The following is a 7,183-nucleotide window of genomic DNA, read 5'->3' as shown; positions in this document are numbered from 1 at the left end:
GGGATTACAGACAATATTGTAAGATAGCACTGAATAGCTTTTATGCTGATAAGCTCTAAAGTAACTTTTCTCTACCAAACTATAGATTTTAGAAGCTAAGCTCTTTGACCTCTAGCTTAGTTCCAGAATAAATACTTGTTTTTAGATGAGCAGAAAATAAGCTGGAAGTGATGAAACTGATCATATGTTTGAACTTTAATTTTTTTGATGGATGACAGTTATGTGAGTAGCTGCCCTTATGGTTTTTGGTTTAAATCATCTCAGCTTTTAATATTGACCTTTCTGTGAATTAGTGACATCATGAAACCTAGTACCCAGTATAGATTTTGCCAATCTTCTTCAAAAGTCGTTTTATTTGTGACTATCATATTTGTAAGAGAGAGGGTATTTCTGGTATCTTAGGCATCTTAAGTCCTGGGTATTTTTTGTCCTACTGATGTAAATGAGGTTTTCCCAGAACTGACACTAGTGAAGTGTTGTCTCAAGTTGAAGCTGTTTGGACCAAAGTTCTTTCCTCCAAGGTTTGCCCTAAGAACTTGATTTCAAAATGCTGAAAGTAAAAGGGAATTTTGGAAATTCTAGTTAACAAGGAGGAGGCTGATGAGCTTGGCCATTGATGAGGAAGGCTCTCTCTCAAATTCTGTTCTTGAGAAATGCTGTATGGGCTGCCTTTCAGTTCCAGAGCTGAGAAGTACTCCCCTGGGAGACTGAAAGAGTTGGAGAATTTAGGAACCTTCTAACAGCCTATTTGCCCTTGTTTTGAGATTTTATTAGCTGGAATGTTGCCCAGCCTTTCTTGGGTGTGAAGGGGTGGCTCTGGGCAGATGGCCACCAGGGTGTGTGGGCATCTGTAAAGTCCAGACACAGAAGGAACTTAAGAAAAGTCACCTGCTTTGAGCAACCCAACATGCTCTCATGAAGTTGCTCACTGAACTGTATTCAATACGCTCTACTTAAGGTCCCTGTGAAACTGAAACTTTATCTTGTGTAAACTGTGATTCAAAGTTATCAAATTGCCAGTTATCCAAAACAATTTGTTAAAGTCTGCTATTTAAAGAAAAAAGCATGTTTTTGGAGTGGTGAGCCAGACATTAGTATACCTCCAAGATGGAACTTTACAATTGTATCTATGGTTTGTGGTTTACACATCAGATAGATAGGAATCTAGTTTCAGTATGAAAATATTTAACTGACATCTGGTTATAGATTTGGTTGCAACATCCTTCAGTTGGGGTTAATAACCTGCACAGTAGAGTGGGCAGGATTTCCTGAAGGAATCAGACTCCAGCTCATTTGTGGAGGTGACTCTGGGATGATCATAGGTTACTTATAGGAAAGGGGGTGGGAGGAGGAAATGATGTGAGGATGTCTAGAATCATCTGTGGAGAAGTAGTATTTAGGGATGGGGAAGTTCCCTACCTCAGACCCTAATTGCTGGGGAAGAGGCATGGGGGTTATTTTGGTGCATACGCATTTTGCCCCTCTCTGGTACCCTGGGATGGGAAACCACAACTGGCTGGCCAGTAGCCGCTCCCCAACTTTTCACTGTGAGGAAGTTTTAACCTCCTCCTTTCACTTGAGAGGGGCATTGGGGTCTTTCCAAGCAGGTTGAGAAGAGGTTGGGTCAGGATTTGTTGGCTCCAAGCCTGTGCAGCAATAATCTCATGCTTCCTGGATGGAGGCAGAAAGGGTTGTTCCTACCTTTGAAGGGGAAGGAGGCTTTGGAGTTTCTGCTGCAGCTTCTTCCTTCTTTTGGGGCTCCGGTGAGCGGCCAAAGTGAAGGCATGATTTGTGACATGGTGAATCCGTGCTCCTTTCCTCATGTCCCCAAGATTTAATCTGATTGTTAGATCTGTGGGCAGCAGGGAGTTTCTCCTTGATTAGACAGACACCACCGGTTGGGGTTTGCTGCCTTCCACTTTGGTGTGGAGCACTGACAATTTTTGATGGTCACATGCGACATTCATGCAAACAACAGCCTGCTACTGCCAGGGCTGGGAGAGAGCCTTGCGCTCTTCTCTCTTTCTGTGGCACATTACATTTGTGGTATTCGGCCTTTGCTACAGCTCTGAAGTGAGGTGTAAGGTGCTGGGAAGGACTTTGTGGCCCATGGCATGAAGAATGGATGTTTTGTGGGTTCTTCCGGACTGAAGTGGCTGTGTCCTGTTTGCTGGCACTTGTAGAGGACTGCACATGCTGACTGTCCAGCTTCTGTGCCCCTCTGCTGCAGTACTGACTGATTTGATGGTTCATTGATTTGATTCAGGTTTGATTGTTGTATTGGTTTATTTATTGTTCAAGTCAATATTATTAACGGCCACTTAACTTGGGAGAGAGGGATAGGCATGCTTGAGTTTTGTTTTATTTTTGTAATTACTGAAATGTTGAAGTCTGAGGCCAAATCATACCTTCTTCAGCAAGTAACATGTGTCCAGCACTTGGGACAAACATCAAATGATCAACCTAAAACAAGAAAACTGCTTTTCTGAAGTTAGCCTTTGGTTCTTAGGCCCAGACCCATGAAGAGTCCCCCTTTCCAGTCCCCCAATACTGGGAGCTTAAAATATGAACTCCTGGGCAAATGATAATAGATGAGCCCAAATGAATTCTCCCCTCCAATAAGTGATTTAATATCTCAGGCTGCCGCAAAAGACTTTTCTTCTGGAACTGTGATGTAAGTGTAAGGTGAAGTACTATCCACGGTGACTGTGTGTGTATATTCCTATCAGCTATATTAGCTGGGGACATACAGGTGAGGGCCAAGATGTCTGTATCCTTAGGCTGATGATACATATAGTTTGGGCAGGAAAAAAGCTGTTTTGGCCTCTTGATCTCTCTGTAGGTTAAAACAATTCTGCTGATAGCTGAAGGCCTGTCCTGTTACCTCCACTTGTCACTGTCTCTGCTGCTTGCTGCTAAAGGATCATACGAAGATCCATAGAGAGACAGGAAAAAATAGAGGGAAATTTGTAAGGAAAGAGGAGCAAATCCTTATAACCTGACATAGTCATTGACTATGGGAGAAGCAGCTAGCATATAAAATCAACCCAGAAAGACAAACTGAGTGATGGTGCTGTGCTATCATGGATGTTTTTCTTCCTTCCCAGGAGCTGAAGATCTTTGGACAAACTCCCTTGTGACAGAGGCAAGTGAAACTGCCAGTGGGTGGTGCATGGGCATCTCTAATGCCTGAAGACACAGGCCGTGCGCTGCCTGTGCCCGCTGCATGTATTCTATTTATACCACAGCAGAGGGAGTGTTGGCAAAGCATCTCCGAGGAGCAACCTTTTGTTTTATCTGTAGCTGCTCCCTGTTAGTGCAACTGAAACACACATAATCACCATAATACGGATCGTGTGATTAACTGGTTCGGTCTCCAGCTACCCTGCTGCAATTGACTCTGTGATCGCCTGATTATTGCACCTAGCATAGCTGCAATTTCTTACAGTGAAGGAAGCACCTGAAATACCTGAGGACATTTTGGATCTGCTCACCTGCCTACTTCTCTCAACAGCTCATTACATTCTGGCCTGTTTTCCATGCCTGTTAGGAGGCCTGATCAAAACATTGCATTTCCTTGTGCTCTCCAGGCTCCGCGCTGAGGGACTATGTTGGAAATCAGAGAGTGAGCTGTGTGTTAAGAAATAGCTCTGGCACTAAAATGTTTAAAATTACTCTTTGTTTCCCTGACTTCTCTCCTAATTTAGATTATCCAAATCCAGATTCCCTCCAGACTTGTCCACAAGATGGAATTCTAAGAAAATACTGTTTTGTTTCATTTGTTTTTTAATGTCCACATTTCTCACATTTCCTGTTCCAATTTCAAACTGGGTCTGAGCTCCTCCACTAACATTGCCTGGGCTATTCTTTTGGGGATCTGAGAGAGGGGAGAAAAATAAACGAAGTAGAGGCAATGTGTTTCTTGGATTTCCCCCCTTTGCAGCCACAGGTTCTTTTAAGCAAGCTGGTAAAGAATTACTGACATTCCTCTATTTTCAGGCCAAATGGAGGGATTAGATGAAGGGTATTACTAACATGGGTCAAGATTTTAAAAAATGGAGGCCTAAACTTAGGCTCCTAAATTTGTATTTTGAGCCCCTAAATAAGGGCTTGATCTTGTGTCCTTTGAAGTCAATGCCAAAGCTTCCACTAAATTCAATCTGCAAGATGAAGTCCTAAATTACGGTCAGGTTCTTAAAAGTTCTCAGCGCCTCACAGCTCCAAATAAGTCATCACTCAGCCTGTTTGCAAATCACACCACTTACTTAAGTGCCTAAACACGGAGTCTGTGCTTTTAGGTATTCCATATTTAAAATCCTGCCTGTTGATTCTGTCTTACTTTCCACCTTAGGAGCCATTGACATGAAAAAGATAACAAGGCTAATAAAGAAGTGTAGCCTGCACATGCATTTATTTGCTTTTTTGGTGAATGGTACTTAGCACCAACATGCTGGATTCTATGGGAATGTTGGTATCTCCTGTCCTCATATTTATTACTGTGCAACTTTAACATGGAAAGCACATGGGTGTCCTTGCTTGTGCCAGAATTCATGAAAGTACATGACCATTTGCACAAATTTCTCATACACTACTCTCCTGATAACAGGATGTTGGCAGGTGGGAAGATCACAGGATCCAGATGAAACATAAGGTGAGATGAGCAATCCTGTAGTGGTAATTTTAGAAGCTGGGTTCTGTACATTATTTACAGTACATTGTAGCTTTAAGGGGATAAGGGTCCCCTGCTCCACTGGTGAATTTCATCTTTTTTTGTTAGATTTCTTTGTGGGATTTTCAACTGTGCAGCAGCCTTGGGGATTTCATCCATCCAGAGGAATGTTAAAATTACAGCTTATTTGCAATAAGGGTACATTCATTCATAAAATCTCACTTAGCATGGTGAGGGGGAGGCACCTTGAATCTTCCATCAAATGAAGAAAAAAAGTAAAGAGTGAGTTATCTGCTTTCTGCTGATCTGAAGCTCAGAGGCCTGGCATGAGGAGGGAGGTGCTCAGAGTGAACTCTGTGACAGAGTCGGAAATGGTTCATGCCTCCAGGAACTTCAATTTGGCTTTACCTTCGGTTAATGAAATATCCCCTCTTTTTCCCTGGAGGCCTTAAAGTCTCCCTGTCTCTTGGAGGACATTTTTGGCAACTGCATTTTGAATACGGGAAACTCCAGTTATTTTGGACTGATACTTGTTTCTTCAGAAAAACTTTTGCAACAATTAGTAAAAAAAAAAAAAAAAAAGGAGAGAGAGAAGAAAAAGGGATTCTTTTGCAATGTGAAACGTGATCCCTGAGGGGAAAGGGGTTATATTCTCCTCCAAGCTTTTAAATAGGCTTGACTTCTCCCCCTCACCAGACAGAAACCGCTGGGTACAGGCGGTCTGGGGTATGACCCTGCAACCAGGGGAGCGGAGGGCCTGGACGGGCGCTGGAGTCGCTCCTTGCTCAGACAGACCTGTCACTCATCTCCCAGCCTTTGTCGCGATCAGTGTCACCCTGGCGACATCCCCGAAGACAGCGTGAGGGGGTGACACAAAGTGTTTAAAAGATTAACAAAGGGAAGAACAGGTCTAAGAGCTACCAAAGGCAATGATTTTTTTTTGTTTTGTGTGTTTCCCTCAACCAGCAGGTGCCTCTATAGAGCCAACGCTTTGCCTGTATCATTAGGAGTCTGTGGCACTGCACTGAAATACCTGCTTTCTAATGATAATATGGCCTTTTCTTTCGTTGGTGTCTTTTTCCAGTTGCCCTTCCTCCAGCCTGTGGTGAGCCCCACGAATTTACCCAGTCTGGACTTCCACTCCATCCACCACCCAAGGTCCTTGAAGGACGGTGGCAGGAGATAGATTTATATATGTTGACACTCGCACATTGTTACAATATCCCATATGAGGAAATTTTGCGGGTGACGTGAGTGAAGGAGCCTAGCTGGGGAATGCCTGTGGCAACTCCAGTGAGACGAAGCTGCCTTTTTGCCCTTCGGATGCCTTCCCAGAAAGTGGGATGGGGTTTGTCTGACAAAATCTTTGCTCCCTTCAGTATAATGTCCTTCTGCACACTCGGGCACCCAATGAGTGGGCACAAGCAGGCCCCTTGAGCTAACCAGGGTTTACGCTGGATAAAGAGAAATTAAAGCCGACTAAGGGTGAGCCGCCCCCCCCCCCCCCGCTTTAGCACGTAGGGGCTAAAAAATCACCATCTCCAAAAAGCGGAGGCCTTGGGGGTGGGGGGGCTGTAATCGCGGTTCGTCCCTTCCTGCCCCCTCCCCCCAAGGGTCCTGCTGGACTTTGGAGCGATTCCCACGGAAAAGGTGAATTTTGACCTGAAGGTGTATTTTGCCGCCGGGACAAAGCGGGTGGTGGAAGAGTGGCTTGTCAGGGTGGCGTGTGCGTGCGTGTGTGTGTGTGTGTGTGTGTGTGAGGCAAGGGCGGCGAGGGGGCCGAGACGTGGGGGCCACGGGCGGGGGGGGGGCGCGGTCACGAGTGGCCGCGGCGGCGGGGCGAGGGGAGGGGAGGGGGGCGCGCACCCCTTTACCTCCGTGGCCTTTTCGCTGAGCGCGGAAAGGGATGGGAGGGGAGGAGGGAGGGGAATCGTCGGCGAGGGTGGGACTTTGCCGGAGCGTCTCTCCCTGCGGCCGCGCCGAGCAGTTGCAGAGCGCCGGCGAGCGGGCGGTGGGGCGGGCGCTGCGCGGGGAGCGGGCGCTGCGCGGAGCCGCCGCTGGAGTGCGCGGAGCCCGGCCGCCGCGGCGCCGGGGGCGAGGAGCGCACGCCGCGCCGGCGGGGGACAGCGCGCCGCGGGAGCAGCCCTCCCCGGGCACCGGGACCTGCTGTTGGCTTGCCGCCTTGCTTTATCCTCTCGTTTAATTTATTTTTCCCCACCTACACTTTGATCCGCTGGGATTTTTTTTTTCTCTTTTCCTGCAGAGCTTCCCCCCGCCCCAGTTCCCTCCCTCTCTAGCCAGTTTGGATTTTTTTTTTTTAATTCTGATTTTTCTTTGAGCGGTGGACAGAGAGAGGGAGAGAGAGACAGAGAGGGCAGGAGGAACGCGCTCTGGTCGTCCCCTCCGCTTCACCGCCCCGAGTTGACGGAGAGGGGTCGGGCCGAGCCGCGGCGGTGGGACCAGCCCCTTCCCCCCGGGAAGGCGACCCCGGCTCGGGGAGCCGCAGGAGGAGGC

This window comes from Apteryx mantelli, chromosome 3 (genome assembly GCF_036417845.1).
Source record: "Apteryx mantelli isolate bAptMan1 chromosome 3, bAptMan1.hap1, whole genome shotgun sequence".
Lineage (NCBI taxonomy): Eukaryota > Metazoa > Chordata > Aves > Apterygiformes > Apterygidae > Apteryx > Apteryx mantelli.
The sequence above is the reverse complement of the archived record's forward strand: the minus strand, read 5'-3'. Positions refer to the sequence as shown.